The following is a 21,764-nucleotide window of genomic DNA, read 5'->3' on the forward strand; positions in this document are numbered from 1 at the left end:
TGGGATTACAGGCGTGAGCCACCGCGCCCGGCCCCTATGCCTCTTTGTATTTTCCATGCCCCCCTTCTCTCCAGCCTGCTTGTTGGGTTCTGAGGCCCTCCTGGGGCCTGTTCCAAGAAATAACAGCCTTTTCCAGATAAAGATAGCAAAGGAAGCTTTTTCTTTCCCTGATCCATGTGTCTCCCCGCATCCCCTCCAGGCAGCATTAGGTTGGCCCCAAGCACCTCAGGGCTCTGGACTGGTCCTCCTCGCTTTATAATCCCAGCCCACACCACTGAGCTCGGCGCAGACTGAGTGCTCAATAGATGAGTAAGGTTGAGACTCGCTCAATCAATCAGTCAATAAACCAATCAGTCTTCCTCCACTCAGCCTCTCTGCTCCCAGGCATTTCTCATTATCTAGCGTTTGGATGATCAGAAGGAAAAAGGAGCCTTTGCGTAAAGGTGACCCCATTTCAGGTTTCCTCATGACTCGATAGGTACTGAGAGACAGCAGGAGAAGGGAAGACAAAGAAGGGGGACGGGGAACACTCACCTGTGAGCGCAGAGGGACATTTTGGGAGACACTCGGTCACTAGACTGAGGGCTGTGTGTGGCCATTTGCTGGCACTATCTGGTGTATAACTGAGGCCCAACCAGGAAGGACAGGAAATCTAAATCCAGGTCAGGGCATGTATATTGCACGTAGTCTTTGGGTCTTGGCTAACTCAGGAAGGTGCTGGTCTGCAGTGACCCGTGATGTGAGAACACGCCTCAACGTCCACAGAGGCCCTCCCTTGTGAGTGACATAGACCCAACAGCTGGTGGCCTGTAAAAAGAGCCAACCCACCCGCTCACCCTCCTGGAGTGAAGGCCCAGGCTGAGCAGGCGGCAGGCTTCCTTGGAGCAGTCCCTCGAGGGGACAGGCCATCCCAGGGCTGACTCAGAATGTCCTTCACCCCACATATCCACCGGGGACCGAGCACCTCCTGTGTGCAGGCAGCCAGAGAACCAGGTGGACATGGCCCAGGCAGGGTGAGTTGCCATGGCTTTCGCCTCCAGCCAGAGGAGCTGTCTCACTGAGACCCCTCTCATCTGCCCCCCGCTACCTGGTTAAGGGCCCAAGGGCTCTGAGAGAGGAGACCTGCGGGCACCCAGAGGTCCGAGCTGCCTTTGGAGACCGAGCCTTGTGCACAGCATCACAGGCTATCTCCCCTGGCACACCCAGGACCCTATGGGAGGAGGCCACAGCCGGGCGGCCAGGGCAGGGAGCAGCCGACCCTGTAATAAAGCTGATGGGCACTGGCCTGTGGCGCCCCTGGAGAGGGAGCACTCCCCTTGGGGGTGTAGCCTGTTTGGGGGAAGCCTTTACAGCAGCTCTTTGATGTTTCTCCAGTGGAACTGAATTTATTTTTTGTACTTTTAGGAATTAACTTGCAGTGCTCAGCCTCTCCCTCCCCAGAAAGGAGAGAAGGAGAAAAGAAGAAAGGGTTTGCATTGTCACCGTGATTGGCACCGCCTGTGAATGAGGGGTCACTGCTTCAGGCTGCTCCTTTTCAAGCACGCCTTTCTCCCCTGCACGCTGCATTCACGCTAGAACATTCTTTCTTTCAAAGCTTCTGTCTTTCTCTCCCCCGCCTTTTGTGTCTCTGCCTTCCTTCCCTTCACTTTTGCCTTTCATTCCTAGCCCTCACCACCTCCCTCGGGGTTCACTCTCTTCTCCCTCTCTTTTTTCCCCTTTTTCTTCTTCTTCTATTCAGTTCCTTTTTTTCCCTCTTGCCTCTCTCTCTCTTTTAAATTTCTTTTTTCTTTTTCCTTTTGAATAGTGCTTCTGTTTTCAAGGGAAGAGACCAGTAGAGAAGTGGGTTTATTTGAGGAAGGGAGAATAGTTTTTTTCTCCATTGTTCTAAATGTGTAAAACAACAACAACAACAAAAAAACCTGTTGAAGGCACTGTTTTCTTTTAGGCTCCTGCTTTAAAGAGGGAAGAGTGTTTGGGGGTCTCCACCAGCTGGAGGGGCCTGTTTGTCACACAGGAGGAGTCCTGAGTGGGTCAGCAGGGATAGGTGACTAAAGGCCTGGGGTGAGACTGGCAGGATCTAGACATGGCCTTGGGATCCCTCCCTTCTGCCTGGCCCAATATGGGGCTCGAGGTGAGGGTGAAGGCAGAGGTGGATGTGGTCCCATGGGCCTCCCCACTCTGGCAGAGCCTGGTGTCACCATTCCCTGCCGAGGAGGGCTAAGTGGTGTCCGTGTGAACATGACGCAGGGGCTGAATGTGAGGAAGGGGGCCAGTCCACACTACACAAGCTGGACCGATGGCTGAGCTGGATAGCCCTCACCAAATAAGGGGCCCGCCACCTTGGGTTTGGCAGCCTGTGTTGACACATCCTTTGTGGCAGGGACGCATGTGTCCCACGCATCAGAGGGATTTTAAAATGTCACTTGGGAGCTATAGAGAATATTCACTCAGGTTTTCCTAAATTAGCCAAACAGAACAGTTTGATTCTTTCCCTGTAGGCCTCTTTATTTTTCTTTAAACCTGTGGAAACGAACCTCTTCTGAGAGCCGACATATGCTTGTCAATCAGGCGTGTGCGTATGCCTGGTTAGCACATTTACTTTACCTGCTAAGCAGTGGCTCCTCTCCTGTGTGTGTGGGTGAGTGGATAGGACCGCAGCAAGGCCTCCACTTTCTACATCCCCAGGGGCCACCAGTCGCTGTGGTCTGAGGAGTAAAGGTGGCCCTGCCTACTCTTGAGGTGTGTTTATACCTGTGTAGGCCAAACCCCTGCACTGTGTCACACTTCCACATTACAATCACTGCTCCCTCCCCCGGAGTGCCTTTCTTTTGTTAATCCGCCTGCTGAACTCCTACACAACCTACAAAACCTTGCTCAGGTGCCACCTCCCCCTTTGACTCCCCCACATAGACTTAATCACATCTCCCTTTATCCACCTTCTGGGAGTTGTATGTCATAGCTATCAACTCACAAAGGTGATCATCCATTTACTGTGGCTGCTGGAGGGCGGAGACTGTTGTCTTCATCTCTCTAGCTCCTAGGAGAATGGCGTGCTGTCCGTGTTTGCCAGGCAGAAAAGCCTTGCAAAACCTCAGTCACTCTACAGTGACCTCAGAGCTTGAGCCTGGTCAACTGGAACAGCAGAAAAAAGGAAGCTGGAAATGGCAGATGGCTTCAAGGACACGAGCCATGGAGAGGTTAGACAGTGACGGCTGACAGGTTTGCCGTCTAGGAACCGTTGCGGACCTGGGTAAGGGTGCAGCTCTAGTGAGGTCAACACTGAGGTGAGCGCTGAAGCCATGAGAGATGGTTTCTCTGAGGGAGCCCACTCAGGCCAAGGCCTGAGCCCAGGGGCCGCTGGGATGCAGGAGGCCAAGGAGTGGGCCGAGGTAGAGGGTGGTGGTGCGTGGCCTGGGAGCCCAGAGAGGGTTGTGTGGCTGCTGCCAGATGAGGAGGAGGCCCAGCTCAAAGCTCCTGTGTTTGGCAAAGGGCTGCCACGTTCCAGAGGACAGTTGAACTCTGGTGGAGGGGACAGATATCATACAGTAGAGCTTGAGGAGGTGATGGAGGACATCGATCTGGCCCCAGTTCAGGGGGTGGAGAGAAAACAAGAAATTGGACATTGCCAGGGTTGCAGCGGGCTGTAGTGCAGGCAGGGAGACTAAGTGTGCATGAAAGCTTTGAGCTGAAGGCCGGAGAGGGAAGAGACACGAGGGAGCAGGGGCCAGGTCTCTTTGGGAGGACCTACCTGCATATCTGGGCACATTTCTGCCCTGCAGAAGGGGCACGTCGGGCAGTGGGCCTGGAAGACCCTGGCTACCTCCTCAGAGCACAAAAGAAGGGACCTGGTCACACTCTGGGTCCCCCAGGGCCACAGAGAAAGCTTGTGGGGCTCCCGTCCAGCCAGGGTTCCCAGGGTCCCCAGGAAAAACCATGGTCTCTGGGGGGGCACAGGGCTCTCTGCAGGAGGAAGCTCCCTCTGGGAGGGAGCCCTGAGATGTGAGTGGCCTGGGCTATGTGAGATGAGGGCTCCAGGCCCAGGTGTGCTGGCACAAGCCATCAGGCCTGGAGGTGTGGCCGGCAGGACCCTCCCAAGGCAGAACCCTGTGTGCCCTTCCTTCTGCGCACCCAGCTCAGTGCCTGGCCCATAGTAGGTGCTTCATGAATGTTCGCTGAAGTGTGAATTGCATGTGTCGTTAACAGATGTAGAGTGGAAACAGTACAGCTCACAGCCAAGTGCTGTGTAAATTGTAAAGCCTCATGCAAGTGGGAGTCCTATCGCTTCCCCACCCCCCGCAGAGCACAGGGCCTCAGGGAAGGGGCCATATCCTCCCCAGGGAAGACTGGAGGAGGGCAGAGGGATAAGTCAGTGCCAGGTACGGAGGGCGGCAGGAGAAGGAAGGGCTAGTGACCAAGCCAGACACCTAGACGGGTGGGGACAACGAGCCCACTCATCAGTTGTGACCAGACCCAGGTAGAGGAAGAATGTCAGTCGGATGTGGAAATGAGGGAGGTGGATCTGAAGTCCCAGATGGTGCTGAGTCCCTACTATGTGCAAGTTGGGTGCTAACACCCACTTCCCAGGAGGAGGGTCTGGGGCTCCAAAAGGGTTGGGGAAAAAACTGTCCTCCCTTTGGGTCTGGGTGACCAAGACAAGATGAACTGTGGGTAAAGGTAGCAGGGAGTCTGCTTATCTAGGGACATTTGGGATTTATGCTCCAAGAGAGGGATCAGAATGGCTTTGGGGCAGGCACCATAGAGATTGGAGCCTGGGCCCAGGGGAGGAGGCCACCACTGCTCTTCCTGGCCCCACCTGCTTCTCAGGATACTACTAGCAACCCGGAAGCTGCCAGGGCGGGCCTGCCTGACCATCAGGTTTTTCCGGTTTGGGCAAGAACATCTCCTTACACCCATTAAGACGCCCACCCACAGCCAAGCTGGCCTAGAGATGGAAGGGGGGTTGGAGGTGGGTGGGGACAGGACGAGGGTCTGAGTTTGTGAACAGGCTTTAGTAGCAGGCATGTTTCTGGGGCCCCAGTTTCCCAGGTGGCAGGGGACCTAGCAGTCAATTCCCCACTGAGAACTGGCATCAAGGAGTCCAGCTCCTCCAGTAGCTACTGTGTGGCCCCAAGCGAGCTGCCGAATGCTAATAATAGCAGTAAACACCATAGGCGTGCCAGGTTCTGCTTTCAGCACTTTACATATTTTAACTGGTAAGGCAGGTGCTCTTGGTACCACCCCACTTTAGTAAGGGGAAAGAGTCATGCCGTTGGGAAGTAGCAGAGGATGCAAACTCAGGCCTTCAACTCTAGAGTCTGGATCTAAACCGGTGCTTCGAAACCTGGTGGTTTTTTTTTAAAGTCCATTTCTAAGCCTCACAGACTAATACTTTATCAACCTGGCTCAGATGTCACAGCGTTGTCACATTGCTATACAAGTTTCTTTTCTCTTTCTTTCCCTCCTTCCCTCCCTCCCTTCCTTCCTTCCTTCCTTCTGTCCTTTTTTTGACAGAGTCTTGCTCTGTCACCCAGCTGGGGTGTAGTGGCGCAATCTCAGCTCACTGCAACCTCCATCTCCCGGGTTCAAATGATTCTCCTGCCTCAGCCTCTGAGTAGCTGGGAGTACAGGGGTGCACCACCGCACCCGGCTAATTTTTGTTTTTTCTAGTAGAGGCGGCGTTTCACCATGTTGGCCAGGTTGGTCTTGAACCCCTGACTTCAAATGATCCACCCATTTCGGCCTCCCAAAATGCTGGGATTACAGGCGTGAGCCGCTGTGCCCAGCCAAGTTTCTTTTTTTTTTTTTTTTTTTTTTTCTGAGACGGAGTCTTGCTCTGTCGCCCAGGCTGGAGTGCAGTGGCGGGATCTCGGCTCACTGCAAGCTCCGCCTCCCGGGTTCACACCATTCTCCTGCCTCAGCCTCCCGAGTAGCTGGGACTACAGGCGCCTGCCACCTCGCCCGGCTAGTTTTTTTGTATTTTTTTAGTAGAGACGGGGTTTCACCGTGTTAGCCAGGATGGTCTCGATCTCCTGACCTTGTGATCCACCCGTCTCGGCCTCCCAAAGTGCTGGGATTACAGGCTTGAGCCACCGCGCCCGGCCGCGCCCAGCCAAGTTTCTAAGGCTTCCCTTATCTATTTGGAAGCAGTGCCAGAGCTCGAGGGCCATGCTGCGAGGAGCAATGTTCTAAAGCTAGTAACCTTTCTGTGCCTCAGTTTCCATATTTGTAAAACAGGGTGATGGCACCAGTACCAACCATAGACTGCAGTCAGGATTAAATGACACACTGTACTGAAAGTTGGCCAGGCTGGCACTGTCACTCTCAGGGCAGCCAGCCAGTCTGTGAATGTCAGATTTTGCCATCAGGAATAAGAGCCCACGCAGGTGCTGCCCATTCAGATGCCAGTGCAGAACCTGGCAGGGAGTGTCCCATGACCTCATGCCTGGGAAGGGCTTTGTAAACTGTAGAGAACTGTGGCTGTGTGAGCAGGCCTGCTCATTCTCTTGCCAAGCCTGTCTTTCGGAGTCCCAGAAGATCTTGTGTTTCCTTCTTCACTTTGGCACCCAGAGCTGGGGGCATTTGAAGGAGGGAACCCACCAAGGCTCCCAGGGGCAGGCCCTGAGTACTTCAGAGCCAGGACACAGCCCAGCCTGTCCTTGTGTCAGCACAGGGAGGAGGGTGACTCTTGTCTCCTGGCTGTACACACACGAGTGTGTGTGGGCTTCACACAAGAAGCTTCTGGGCATTTTGGTTTCAGGGGTTGGGGCTAGCACGGGGCAGGGTGGGGGTCCCATTCTTGGACCTGGCCCTTCCTCTGTGACCCATCTGAGCTGCGTTTGTTTGCTGAGGAGTGGGTCATTCCAGCTGGCAGGAGTGTGATCCCAGAAAGAGGTTATCTACACTCTGATGAGGAGAGTTGGATCTTGTACTTCATTTAGGAATGCGGTCTTCTGAGCTACCTGGATGAGTTGTAAAATTTCAGAAAAGAGGTAGCATCTGTGATGAGACTTCTAGAGGCCCACAGAAGATGCCTTCCCACCTCTCCAGCGTCCTCCTCAGGTGGAGCCCAAGGGACCCTCACAGCCCCACAGGCACTGGGGTTGAGACTGCCCATTTCCTGGCAATCCAGGGGCTCTCATGTGGACAATGGACTTGAGCTAGAACCTTCCGTGGGACCGGGTCCATTCCCAGCATCTCTGTCCTTCCTCACACCTGATTTCATTACTTTTTCCAAGTGTTCATCCTTTCCCAACTCCTTCATGGGGTTTAGATATTTTTAGTGATAGTGAGAACACGCCACATATTGAGGGGCCCTGGGTGACTCATATTGTATGTGTACATATATTATGGTGTAAAAGCTAAAACTGACCATTTATCAGAAGCCAGCCCCCAGCTCCAGGTGTATCCCCTTGCATTATCTTATTGAATCTTCTTCCCCATCCTGTGGGGAAGGCAGCTGTTACTCCCATTTTACAGTTGAGAAAACAGAGGCCCTGAGAGATGAAGCAACTTGCCCAACACAGTACAGCAAAGAGGTGGCCATGCCAATTCTAGAGCTTCCCATTGCTGAGGGGCCCCACCCTGCCTCCATGGCCTGCCCCAAGGGGCCTCAACCCCACAGGCAGTCGCACCCCAGGCAGAGGGGACGGAAACCCTCACACTACTAGTCACGGCCAGGCATTTGCTAGTTTTATTATCATCTCCTCTGCTAAAGTCACTTTCGCCCTTGGGTCACACATGCATTTGAATTCCAGCATCTGGGACACGTGGCCCAGAGCCCACCACCCTGCAGATAGGGCTTCCAAGCTCCTACAGGTCATCCTCTGTGATCCAGATTGGAGAGGAAACTAGTTCCTGCTCTGGGCTGAGCCGACCACGTTGGGTACCCTCCCCACTGACATCCATGGTCCTGCCCTCGAGACCCTCTTCTGTCTCTCCTTCCCAGGCCCCACTGTCCTCTGGTTCTCCTCCCGCCTCTCCTCTACCCTGCAGCCAACAGGCTGCCTTGGCCGCCTCCTCTGTGAGCTCCTGGTAATGTGCAGACCCAGGAGCTCCTGGCTGGGATGCCCATCATGTGGCTCCTGCCTTCTCTGAACCTCTTATCTGAGGCGTGCATCTCCCTCCAGCTCGACTGCAGGGTCAAGTGTGGGTACCCGAGCTTCCACCCCTTGCATAGGTCCTACCCCTCGGCTCACTGCATGAAAGTATCGTTGTCAGGTGACTGAGGAAGGCATGGCTTTGTGCGCCACTCCTGCCTGCCTCTGGTGAGAGCCTGTGTGGACGGCCGCATGTGTCTGATGTCTGCGTGTGTACACTATCAGCTGATATGCTGCACCAGCCGTCCCTCCCCTCAGGAGATACACGAAGGCATTACGTGAATGAGAGAGGCATTCTTTACTCCTCCTGGCATAAATCCGTACTCGAGCTGGGTGTGTGGGTGACTGCAAAATAAATGTTGATTACAGTAGTGGCTTCGGGAGGCAGCCACTGCCAGGGGCTCTGCTGGCATGGAGGCCCAGGGAGGAGTCATAACGCTGCTGTGAGAATGGAGAGGGCTTGTGCCCAGGCCATACTCTTCGCCTGCCCTCAGACCTCAGCACCTTCCCTACCTCCTGCGCTTCTGTCCGCTTTCCCTTCCTTTCTCCATCCCGTGCTTCCAGCCTGGGCAGGCCCTCCTCTCTGGCTGGGTCTACGGGGGAAGGGGTCTTCCTAACCAGCTTCTCCCTTCTCTAGACCTCCCCGTACCCCTCCACCCAACCTTTCGGTAATAAACACCACAGATCATACTCATTTGTCTAATGGGCTCAGTTAAACCCCCTAACAACTCCAGGAAGTGAGAACCATTATCTCATGCCACAGAAGAGGAGACTGAGGCACACACAGACCAAGGTGTGAGTGATGGGGCCAAACTGCATTCTGACTCTGTGGCCCATGCCCTGAGTTTATCGCCTCCTAACGTGCCCATTTATATGGAAGAACATTCCTGATCCCTTAAATTTGTTTTTTTTTTTTTTTTAAAGCACATTTATTTACTGCTATTTCCTATCTGATACTTTCCACTACTACTTTGTGGTTCTTAATCTTGTCTCTAGCCAAATCGTGAGGTCCTGAGACTGGGGATCTTTGTGCCTCACCAGCACCCAGCACCAGCCTGGCTGGATGATCGGAACAATAATAATAGCAGTTGCACAGGCCAGGGCACCGTGGCTCATGCCTGTAATCCCAGCACTTTGGAAGGCCGAGGTGGGGAGATCACTTGAGGTCAGGAGTTGGAGACCAACCTGGCCAACATGGTGAAACCCCATCTCTACTAAAAATACAAAAATTAGCCAGGTGTGGTGATACACACCTGTAGTCCCAGCTACTTGGGAGGCTGAAGCAGGAGAATCTCTTGAACCTCGGAGGCAGAGGTTGCAGTGAGCCAAGATGGCACCACTGCACTCCAGCCTGGGCGACTCAGCCAGACTCCGTCTCAAAAAAAAAAAAAAATTAGCAGTCACTCCCAGTAACTGGGTCCTTACTATACACCAGCCCTTATGAAACACGTCATTTCCTTTATGCCCTTTATCTTAAAAGCACAGGCAGACTAGGAGTGGTGGTTCACACCTGTAATCCCAGCACTTTGAGAGGCTGAGGTGGGCGGATCACCTGAGGTCAGGAGTTCAAGACCAGCCTGGCCAACATGGCAAAACCCCGCCTCTACTAAAAATACAAAAATTAGCTGGGTGTGGTGACGCGTGCCTGTAATCCCAATTATTTGGGAGGCTGAGGCAGGAGAATCGCTTGAACCAGGGAGGCAGAGGTTGCAGTGAGCTGAGATGGCACCACTGCACTCCAGCCTTGGCAACAGAGTGAGACTTTGTCTCAAAATAATAATAATAATAATAAATTAATTAATAAAAGCAGAGGCATTTAAGTTAGACCCAACTCCACTTATTTTCTGGTGTACCCGGTGACCGTGGGTGAATCACTCAACTCCTGTGCCCTGGTTTCCTCCTCTGTAAATAGGTTTTGTTGTCAATATTACATGCTGTATAAAAATGATCTCAATAGGCACAACTCCAGGCTGAAAGGAAGGGCACAGTGATTAGACCCTTCTCCTGTCACTATACAGACAAAGAAACCAAATCCCAGGGAGGAGGTTGAGACACTTGCCTGAGGGTGTACAGCTCCTAAGTGGCAGAGCTGGGGGTGGAGGACAGGTCTGCTGGGCTGAGAACCATGTACCCCTCCCTCCTACCATCTGCAGAGGAAGGGGCCGTCCTTCCCCGTTTCCTCCTCACCTCTGCTGCTTCTCATCTCCCCCTCCTCAGACCCTGCTCTTGGGGTCCAGGAGGTGCTGAGCCAGCCTTTTAGTGGAGGACTACCAATACCATACCCTCCTCCCTGGCCTGATCCCTGGCGCAGCAATACTTCTCACCTGCAGCCAGACACTCACACAGCTCGAGGGCTCCTGAAGACCTAGGGCCCCTTTCTTTATCCCCATGTGACATTTTTTTCTCGCAGGGGATCTCTTCTCTTGGTCATTTTGAGATGCTGGGGCCACAACCATAATCGGTTTGCCTCATTTTCTGCAGTCAGTCTCCATTCCCGGATCTTTGTTTCTCCTGTCATTTCTGATCACTCGAGATTAAACACAGCAATAGAGAAGCCAGGAGGAGGCTGAGCTAAGGAGGACTTGGAGTGATATGACCTCACTCCTCCCAAGAACACAGGAAGAAGAGGAGTAAATGGGGAAGAATGTGATTATAATCGGCTCCAATCCTACTTTTATCTTTTACTGGCTCTGTGACTTAGACAAATCATAGCTTCTCTAAGCCTCAGTTTGCTCATCTGTAAAATGAAAATTAAAATGTCTATCTTGGGCTGGGTTCGGTGACTCACGCCTGTAATCCCAGCACTTTGGGAGGCTGAGGTGGGCTTATCATCTGAGGTCAGGAGTTCGAGACCAGCCTGGCCAACATAGTGAAACCTCATCTCTACTAAAAATACAAAAAACTAGCCAAGTGTGGTGGCGCATGCCTGTAATTCTAGCTACTCAGGAGGCTGAGGCAGGGGAATCGCTTGAACCAGGGAGGCGGAGGTTGCAGTGAGCTGAGATCGTGCCACTGCACTCCAGCCTGGGCAACAGAGAGAGACTCTGCCTCTAAAGATAATAATCATAAAAATAAAATAAAATAAAATGTCCATCTCCCTGGGACAGCCTGTCTCTTGTGCCTGGTCCATAATATGAGCTCAGTAAATGATCCCTGAAAAGAAATTAGAAAGAGCTGGCAACCTTTCATTCTGCCTTAAACTTGGGGCACAGAGACATGGGTGGGAAAGCCCATGAATTTTGCTTCCTTTACTCAGAGGCAATTTAGGAACATAGAAGAGTGAATTGTGGAGAATTGGTGAACCTCACCATCCTGTTTGGAGTGAGGGAGCTGCGCACCCTGAGCATTTGTTGGGTGCCTCACCCTGGGGCCAGGCCCTGTGTCTCACTCACACAATGCAAGGTAGGGCCTGAAGAGGCAGCATGGGTTTCCCTGGACAGCAGTGAACTCCTTTTTTTTTTTGAGACATGGTCTAACTCTGTCACCCGGGCTGGAGTGCAGTGGTGTGATCATGGCTCACTGCAACCTTGACCTCCCAGACTCAAGCCATCCTCCCAGTCAGCCCCCCGAGTAGCTGTTACTACAAGCACGTGCCATATGGCCTGTTAATATTTTGTAGAGATGGGGTTTCACAATGTTGCCCAGGGTGGTCTCGAACTCCTGAGCTCAAGTGATCCTCCCGCCTTGGCCTCCCAAAGTGCTGGGATTATAGTTGTGAGCCACTGCGCCAGTCAGCAGTGAATTCCTGCCTGGGGCTGGCCATGGGGGATTTCTGCACCTGGCCACCCCCTGTTCTAGATCCTGCCCTTGCTTCATCCTGAGGGGGTGCTGGCTTCTCCCCTATCCTGAACTCAGGGAAGCAGGGCCAGACTCTCTGGGATGCCTCTTCCCAGGGAGCTCCCCCAACACATACTTCCCACCCGTGTGTTTTCTTCCTCCCCTCCCTAGGTGAGGTGAATAGAGAAGCTTCCCTGTGGCAGGCAGGGGTCCATTCTGGGGTTTGTCTCCCCTCTCCTGGCCCCCATGGGGAGTCTGACCCTTAGAGATGACCGAGAGAGAGAAGGCCAGGACTGATCTGGAGAAGCCCTGGCTGATGGAATGGGGTTTCTTTTTCCCTCCTTTCTTCCTTCTTTTCTTTTTTATTTTTAAGCAAGAGATAAATAAATGTCACCCTGAGATGACAAGAGAACATTGAAGGAGATAAAAGGAGAGTAAAAGGGAGCGAGAGAGCAGAGGCAGAGGACAGAGGGGGATTTGGACTGTACACTGCGATGAGGGGAGAGATGAAAGAGGGAAGAAAGAGATGAGATGGGAAGGCAGGACCGAGTGGCGGAGCGGAGGATGGGGTTGCCACGGAAACCGAAGGAGGGGAGGAATGGAGGGAGAGGAAGATGGGATGGAGAAGGCGGAGGGTTTGGTGCAGGAGGGGTCTGAGGCAAGGCTTGGTGAGGAGGAAGGGAAGCCATGAGGGGCTCCCAGGTGTGAATTAGGCCCCGGTGTGGGAAAACAGGTTGGCAGGGGAGGAAGACAAGACCCAGAAAGCCCATCCCTGACAGCTGAGGTAGAGAGGGCTGGGTCTCGGCCCTGGGCCTGCTCTATCCTGCCTGCGGGGGACTGCCTCAGTTTCCACGTCTGTAAAGTGGAAATGGTACGCCCCATCCCAGAGGACTGCCCCAAAGGCTAGAAATGGTGTGCTTTCATCCCAGGCCCTGATGAAGTTCAAGCCCAGTGAATGGTCCTATTGTTACTTCCTTTGATCCTTATCTTTGTCCCCTTGAACTTGTGAGCTGAAGTTGTGTCTGTTTTTCCCGTTACATAAAGCTGGTGGTCTCTGGGTCCAGGATAGTGTACTTGTTTGGGGAACAGATGTGCTTCTTTGCTTCCGGACTTGGAGGAAAGATGTGGAGCCCTCTGGAAACATGAGACCTGCTGTCCCTCCCCCTTGGAACAGGAACTGGCCCTAAAGCTCAGGGAAAAGAGGTGGGCAGGGTCTATCTGGCTGCTGTCCAAAGCTGGGCTTAGCAAGGGGCCTCTTTTTTCTTTGCCCTTGAATATGGGTGTTCTCAAAAGGGCAACAATTTATTCTATCTGTGTACTCTGCTAGGGATGCAGTAGTGCGCAAACAGGCAAGGTCTCTGCCCTTGGAGAGTGTAATCTAACTGGGATGTCAGAATCTAACTGGGATGGTAGCTGTTAGGCAAGTAATTCTATAAATAAATAAATCATTAACAAATGATTAAAAGTTACAATAAGGTCCAGGAAGGAAAAGTATGAAACTTGAGACTGCTCAGGACCTGGGGTCTAGACCTGGTCAGGGTGGGGCACGGGGTCAGGGCAAGCTTCCTGAGGAAGTGATACCTGGGCTGAAAGCTGAAGGGAGATGAATGAGGAAGAGCATTCCAGGTAGGGGACAGCATGTGTGAAGAGGTCGTGTGCAGGCGAGGTCTATTAAAGAACATGGATGAAGTCCGTGTGGCTTCACATGGAGGGAGGGGACAGCACGCTGTGGACTTGTCATGGAGGCAGGGACCAACCAGGCAAGTTCTGGAGGCCTTTGGTGAGATGTTTGGCTTGATTGCAAGAGCAATGGGAGGTGACTAGGACGTAGAGCAGGTGGGATGTTGTGACTGATTGGTACAAGCACAGGGCTTGCTTCAGTCTTCTCTCTTTTGACTGACTATTAGCATCCTAGGGCAAGAGACAGCTACGTGGCAGAACTCTTGAGAGCTCAAAACATTTCCTTCAGGTGGGTTGAATGGTGGAAATTCCTTGCCCCATACAATCTCCTGTGCACACCTTCACGGCCTCCAGACAGTAGAAGGGAAACACCCTGGTGGGAGAGCCTGAGTTGGGGGGTGACCCTCATGTTTGACATGGATGGAAGGAAACACAAGGAGTCAAGAGCTCCAGACGCATGGTGGCTCATGCCTGTAATCCCAGCACTTTGGGAGGCCGAGGCGGGCAGATCACCGGAGGTCAGAAGTTCAAGACCAGCCTGGGAAACACGGTGAAACCCCATCTCTACTAAAAAAAATACAAAAATTAGCCAGGCATGGTGGTGCACACCTGTAATCCTAGCTACGTGGGAGGCTGAGGCAGGAGAATCGCTCTGCTACTGGAGGTTGCAGTGGGCCAAGATCACACCACTGCATTCCAGCCTGGGCAACAGAGCAAGGCTCCGTCTAAAAAAAAAAAAAAAAAACGGCCAGGCACAGTGGCTCACGCCTATAATCCCAGCAGTTTGGGAGGCCGAGGTGGGTGGATCTCCGGAGGTCAGGAGTTTGAGACCAGCCTGACCAACATGGAGAAACCCTGTCTCTACGAAAAATACAAAAAAAATTAGCTGGCCGTGGTGGCTCATGCCTGTAATCCCAGCTACTCTGGAGGCTGAGGCAGGAGAATCGATTGAATCCGGAAGGCAGAGGTTGTGGTGAGCCGAGATCACACCATTGCACTCCAGCCCAGGCAACGAGAGCAAAACTCAGTCTCAAAAAAAAAAAAAATCTAGAGCTCCAGATTAGTCCTCACTGAGGGGTAGGGGCCTTGGGGTCTTTGTTTCCATACCTGTAAAATGATGGCATTGGACAGGAGAGTCCCCAAAGTTCCTTTCAGCCCTGCCGGTGAAGATTCTAAGACCCACAGCCAAAGTGGCTGAAGCAAAGGGTCTTCAGCAAGGCCACCATCCTGCCATGGGAGAGCCAAGCGTCCCTCCCTTGCTGTAAAGAAACACGCATGCATTTACTGGGCATGTGAGCTTCGAGGTGGGAGGATCAGGCCCATGACTTCTGGGATCCTGGTGTCTTCAGATCACAGGCGGCGCATTACTCCTGTACTTAGCATCAAAGAAAAGCTACCATGGGCTTTTTATGCAGCTCTGCAGGCAGCTCAGCATTTGCCCACAGTAATTTGTGCAGCAGACGCCCTGTTAGTTTAGGCAGGCTCATTTCTATAAGAACCAGAGGCCCACCCAACTCACCTCAGGGCTAACGGGGGTTGATTTCCAGCGAGGGTCCCCCAAGCTAGGAGCAGGGGCCGGGCACCATCTGGAATCCAGGTGCCTTCTGGGATCAGCGTTCCCTTGGGCTCTCCTCAGACACCCACTCCGCCACCACCACTTGCCCAGGCTCTCTGCCCCTTCGCATTTTGGCCTCACTCTACCCCATGGCGCTCCTTTGTGTGTTCTTTGCCCATCTGCTCCTGTGGCTGATGGACGACTGAGGCTTAATGCAGAGCCATGTTTCCAAGAGAGGAAAGTTTGGCTCAAGTTCTTTCAGGGGATGGGGAGGGCCAGGCCATAGGTCTGGGCCCAACTTCTGTATGAACTGCCCTAGATGATGGGGGTATGCTATGCTTGGAGGTATGCTATGCTATGCCAGGGGTGGAAGTGGGGCAGCTGCCATCAGGGGAAGGTGAGGAAGAAGGCACCTGGTGTGGGGAGGGGCCTCCCGCTTGATTCACCAGGCAAGGCCAGGTCACTGAGAGTATGCGTCAACTCTTGCTAATTAATTTCAAGAGGCCGGGCACGGTGGCTCACGCCTGTAATCCCAGCACTTTGGGAGGCCAAGCTGGGTGGATCACTTGAGCCCAGGAGTTTGAGACCAGCCTGGGTAACATGCCGAAACACTGTCTCTACTAAAAAATCCAAAAATTAGCCAGGGGTGGTGGCGCACTCCTGTAGTCCCAGCTACTCGGGAGGCTGAGGCACGAGAATCACTTGAACCCAGAAGGTGGAGGTTGCGGTGAGCTGAGATCATGCCACTGCACTCCAGCCTGGGTGACAGAGCAAGACTAAATAATAATAATAATGATTTGGAGAATCAGAATCACTTGAGAAGCCTCTAGAAAATCCTGTGTCCAGGCCCTGAACCCAGAGATTCTGGTTTAACTGGTCTAGAGTGAGACCCCGGTATTGGCGTTCTAATCAAACAATACCAGTTCTGGAACTCTGTGGACCCAGGGTCTCTGTCTTCACAAGAGTTTGTGTCTGAGAAGTCACATCAAAATAGTTCAGGCCTTGCCGTGGGGGCCCCACTCCTCATTTCCTTGGGTTTTAGGGTCACTGTGACCTCTTAGAGGAGGGAGATCCTCACACAGGGGCCACCCTGTGGCAGTCAGGCCCACCTCAGCCCTCAGCTTATAGAAGCAGAGGCGTGGCTCCCAGGTCAGGTGTAGGTGCACCTGGGCCTGGGGGATGGATCAAGAGAGCTACCATTGTCAGAGCAGGCCCTGTAGGAGGGGCTCTCTCTCCTGGGAGGGTGTCAGGTGAGAAAGCACTCAGAGCTCCTGGGCCTGAGCTCCTGGAGACTCTGCCATTAGGGGAAGGCAAGGAAGAAGGTACCTGGGGTGGGGAGGGCCTTCTGGCTTGATTCACCAGACAAGGTCAGGTCACTGAGAGTGTGTCTGTTCTTGCTAATTAATTTGGAGAGGCCCTTCCCTATGCTGCCTGGAGACTACCCCAATGAGGAGGCAGGACTGTCCTGGGAGTGAGGTGCACAGAGAAGAGCAAAGCCTTGGTAGAACTCTCAGGCAAGGATTTCCCTCTCCATTTCACTTACGGCATTCAATCCTGGTCCCTTGGTGACTGTCAGCTTCCTTCTCTTCCCTTTTCTGTACCCTGGTGTCTTTCTCTAGAGACACTCCCCCGCTGGGCCCCCTCTGTTCCTCTGCAGTCACTGTCCTATAGGGGTGGCCTGGCTGTGGGGGGAGATGATCCACAGTGTGATCGTATCAGTCAGGGTTCTAGAGAGAAATAGGACCAGTAGGAGATACTATATATATGTGTGTATATGTATATACACACACACACACACACACACACACACACACACATATATATATACACAGAGAGGTCTCTTTTAAGGAATTGGCTCCTGTGATTGTGGGGGCTGGCAAGTCCAAAATCTGCAGGGCATACCCGGGGGCTGGAAACTCAGGCAAGATTCATATGTCAAGGCAGAATTCTTTCTCTGGGAAACCTCAGTGTTTGCCCTTAAGGCCTTCAACTGATTGTTTGATGCCCACCCACATTATGGAGGGTCACCTGCTTTTCTTAAAGTCAACCAATCGTAAATGTGGGTCACATCTACAAGATACCTTCATAGCAACATCTAGCTTAGCCAAGCACACAGCCGGGCACCATAGCTTAGCCAAGATGACGCATAAGATTTACCATCACAGTGATGATCTCAGGCTGGGAGAAGGGTCCTCATCCTGCCCTCGTGTACTTCAAGGGAGGCAGTGCCTGCACTAAATCCTCAAAGATGATGGGAAATTCACCCAGTTCAAGGGAAGGGCAGTCCTGGCAGGGCAATCAGCCTGTGCAGGGGCCCCGAGGTAGGGAACATCGGTGAGTTGGGGGCAGAGGGGCCATGGAGCCTGCCTGGGAGCCATCTTGGGCAGCAAATGAAGGCATGGGCAGTGCATCCCACCTACCAAAAGGCTGTGGGGGATGCAGGGCTGGAGACCTGCATTCTAGTCCTTGCTCCCTCACTGTCTCACTGTGTGACCTTGGACCATTCCCTTCCCCTCCCTGGGTCTCAGTTTCCTTATCTGTTAACAGGGCTGGGCACGGTGCGCATCACGGTGGTTTGTGGGTTGGTGGCCCTGTGTCAGGGTCCCAGCCACCAGAGGCGGGGCTCAGTGAATCTGTCCATAGAGAAAGGGGAAGCAAGGCAGAGACAGGATCCCAGGAGGAAGAGACTCTGGAGCTTCCTCTGCCCCTCCCCTGTGCGGGCAGCAGCTCCCTGGGCCCCTGGCTCCTGAGGCCTGTGGGCTGGGCAGAAGTGAGACTGTGGCAAGGGGCCCCGAGGTGTGCACAGGCCTCCCAGCTCTCGCTTCCTCTTCCCTTCTGCGCATGCGAGCAGAGTTTCCCTTGAAGCCTCCTGCGAGGAGGACAACAGGGGAAACCAAGAGGCTGGTTTCCTTAGGCGGTGAAATCCCATGCATGTTTTTCACAGCTGTGTACAGGCCTGGAACTTCCTCTTCTCCTCCCACCTGGTTACCTGTCCCACCCACTCCAGCTTCAGCCTCTTCAGCCCCAGGGCCCTGGACTCCGAGGGGCAAAAAGCCCAGAGTCACATCCTGGAGGACTTGAATGCCAGACCCAGGGTCAGGAGTCCCCTCCCTGCTCTTGCTCTGTTGGGTCCTGAACTGCCTCCATGGGACCCAGCCCTCAGTCCTGTCCCCACTCCAACCCCATACTGCAGCCCCCACCTCCCAGAGATCCTGGTGCTTCATGTGGACTGATCTCATACAAGTCAACTCCCCAAGGGTGAGAACTTTAATTTGCCCCTTCTATGTACCCACAAGCAAGCACCTAATAGGTGCTTAGTAAATGTGCATTAAATCAGTGGCTCAAGCCTGGCACAGTGGCTTATGCCTGTCATCCCAGCACTTTGGGAGGCCAAGGTGAGAAGATCACTTGACCCCAGAAGTTCAAGACCAGCCTGGGCAACTTAGCAAGACTCCACCTCTACAAAAACAATGTAAAATTAGACAGGTGTGGTGTCATATGCTTTTAGTCCCACCTACTTGGGAGGCTGAGGCGGGAGGATCGCCTGATCCCAGAAGTTTGAGGCTGCAGTGAGCTATGATGGCACCACTGCACTCCAGCCTGGACAACAGAGGAAGACCCATCTCTTAAAAAAATAAAAAGTCAGGCCGGGCGTGGTAGCTCACGCCTGTAATCCCAGCACTTTGGGAGGCCGAGGCGGGTGGATCACCTGAGGTCAGGAGTTCGAGACCAGCCTGGCCAACATGGCAAAACCTTGTCTCTATTAAAAATATAAAAAAAATTAGCCGGGCATGGTCGTGGGCACCTGTAATCCCAGCTACTTTAGAGGCTGAGGCAGGAGAATTGCTTGAACCCAGGAGGCAGAGGTTGCAGCGATCCAATATCATGCCACTGCACTCCAGCCTGGGCAACAGAGTGAGACTCTGTCTCAAATAAATAAATAAATAAATAAATAAAAAGTCAGAGGTTCAGCTGCAGGGCTGGAGACTGCAGACTCTGAGCAACCTGGTAATTCAAGGCCAAGATGAGGGAGCCAACAGGCAAACCTGTCCTTCCAGCATAAGTTTGAGGCACTGCTGAGGCTGTGTCAGGGAGTATGGGCTCACTGATGACTATTCCAAATTACATTGATCAGGGGTGCTTGGTGATGTCCCAAGCCTGGCCTGGCAGAAGTCCCAGACCTCTGTCTGTTGGTTGTTTTGTTTGTTTGTTTGTTTTTTATTTCTATACTTTTTTTTGTTTTGTTTTTTGAGACAGGGTTTCACTCTAGTCACCCAGGCTGGAGTGCAGTGGCACGATCTCAGCCCACTGCAACCTCTGCCTCCCGGGCTCAAGCGATTCTCCTGCCTCAGCCTCCTGAATATCTAGGGCTACAGGCATGCCACCATGCTTAGCTAATTTTTGCTTTTTTTTTTTTTTTGTAGAGACGAGAGCTCATCATGTTACCCAGGCTGGTCACAAACTCCTGAGCTCAAGTGGTCCGCCTGCCTTGGCCTCCCAAAGTGCTGGGATTACAGGTGTGAGCCGCTGCACCCACCCTTCAGTTGGTGTTTGAGATCTCCCTAGTGGTGGGAATTAGCCAGAGTATCCAGGTGGCCACAAGGTCCTGTTGGTTCTTCCTTCAAAATGGCTCCTGTCGTGCCAGACCAGGTTTTGGGTGTCTTTACCTACTCTCTGCCCTGAGATCTGTGTCCTAAGGGACACCAGCCACCCTGATCCCACCCGATCCTCCCCTGCTCCTAGAGCAGGGGTGTGGTGGGGTCCCCATGAGAGGAAAGGAGCACTGTTGTAAGCAGTGTGGGATGAGATGAGGTGCTGTCACAGCTTGGGGAAGGGACCCTGGCAACCGGCAAGTAGGTCAGTAGTTTGCCCGCCTCCGCGTTCCAAGTAGGCTCTTGTGCCCATTCTACAGATCAGGAAACAGACACGTGGAGGAGCCAGGTGACTTGCCCAGCCTTTACACGACCCATGGGGCAAAGCCATAGAAGTCACAGTGAGAGATTCCAGAGCTCTGAGGAGCCTGTGTCCCTGCTTGGGTGGGGAAGGTCCCCTGCTGGCCCCCAGACGATGAGTGTTTGTTCCCTCCCCAGGGGCTGGCCTGGCCCTCAGGCCTGGGAGGTGGAGGTGCCCAGCCCTGGGAAATAGGGCAGTCCTGGGCTTCCGGTGTCACTGCACGCCCCTCCCCCTCCCGCCTTTGTTTCTTGGCCTCCACAGCCTCATTCTCTCTCCCTCCCCCTCACTCAGGCTCCTCCTCTGCTCCCCCTTCCCTGTCTCTTCATTTCTTCTCTCCCTCTCCCTTTCTCTCTCTCTCTCTGATATGGCCTCCCTTCCCCCACTCCCAGCACAACTACAATCAGGCAGCTCATCTGCGTCTCTATTTCCCCGCCTTTCACATTGACTTTCTCCCCACCCTGGGGACCAAGGCCATCCTGGTGGGAGGCCACGCCACATCCCAGCCAGTGGACGCCCCTCATCTCGCCAGCCTGGGGCAGTCTGAGCTCCCCTTTCTCCTGGACCTGGGGGGAGCTTTTGTTCTGAGTCCTCCACACAAGTGGTGGAAGAGGCCCTGCTCTAAGAAGGGAGGGGCCACAGTAGGGCCCCAGGCAGATGACAGAGGGGCCTTGGGGTGGGTGGGGAGGCAGCCCTGGCACACAGGTGACACACACCTGGCAGGCTCTCTTCCTGCCGTGGATGGCCCCGTGCCAGGACATAAACAGAAGGGTTTAGCCCGGGAGATGGAACCAGAGTGGGTGAGGAGACACGAGCCACAATGCTGGCCCAGGAGGAGGAAGAACAGAGCGATACCGGGGCTCCCCACTCCTCATTTTCGTGTGTGATAGGCAGGCAGAACACACATGCGAAACACAGGTAAATTAGATTCCCTCCTCAGCAGAGCCCCTTCTGCATACACGCACGCACGCACGCACGCACGCACACAGAGCCTGCCTGGCGTCCCCAGTGAACAAGACAACATGGACAGGGCCTGCCCCCATAAGCCCCACAAAGTGAGCATTACAGGGTGGGTGGGTGTTCTACTCAACCAAGTGTCCAGGCCAGTGTAAAAGAAAGCATGGGGCCAACTGCCCAGGTGGGCGGTGGCTCAATGAAGACTTCTAGTAGAAGGAGAGACCCCAATTCCCCCAACCGGCTGAGGCCCTGGACCAGCCAGCCAGGAAGGAGCCTGAGGCTTCATGATGCAGTTTGCCCAGGTCTTGCCTATGTGCCCCTGCTGGCCTGTAGTGACCCAGGACAGCTCCTGAGAACTGAGGAGCTGGGCTCAGATGTGACCTCCGCAGGTGCATAGCTGCAGGAGCACAGATGGGACCCGCTGTGGGGCTAGACCGGCCTGGCTGCAGACCCAGCTCTCCCTTCATTGATGAGGCACTCGGGAGTATGTTACTCAAGCCTGGGTTTCCTGGGGCATGAGGTGGGGAGCGCACTACCCTACCCCTGCCCCCCGGGTTGTTTCTAGTATTAAATGACTCACTGGGGACCTGGTGAGTCTCTGTAATGAGAAGCTGTAGCTCTTCCGTGGTGTTCGTCGTCAGTTGTTGGCAGCTCTCTGTGCCGCTCTCCTGCCCCTACTTAGGCACAAACCCTCAAGAGCAAGGACTCCGGGTTAGTCCCTTTCTACAGCCAAGCACAGGCTCCTGAGA

General features: G+C 53.6%; 1 protein-coding gene across 5 annotated transcripts in view; it reads left to right on the forward strand.

Annotated features, from left to right (window-relative positions):
- The window catches only part of ZNF710 (zinc finger protein 710), an 80,224-nt gene that overhangs the window by 40,170 nt on the left and 18,290 nt on the right, over window positions 1–21,764 (forward strand). Inside the window, exon 2 of one of the 5 annotated variants that reach the window (XM_065548423.2) lies at window positions 19,533–19,625. The exons of the other annotated variants lie outside the window; for them this stretch is intronic. The gene's annotated coding sequence lies outside the window, so the exon portion shown is untranslated. The remainder of the gene's footprint in view (window positions 1–19,532; window positions 19,626–21,764) is intronic. 5 annotated transcript variants of the gene reach the window in all.

The sequence above is a fragment of the Macaca fascicularis genome, chromosome 7 (genome assembly GCF_037993035.2).
Source record: "Macaca fascicularis isolate 582-1 chromosome 7, T2T-MFA8v1.1".
NCBI lineage: Eukaryota > Metazoa > Chordata > Mammalia > Primates > Cercopithecidae > Macaca > Macaca fascicularis.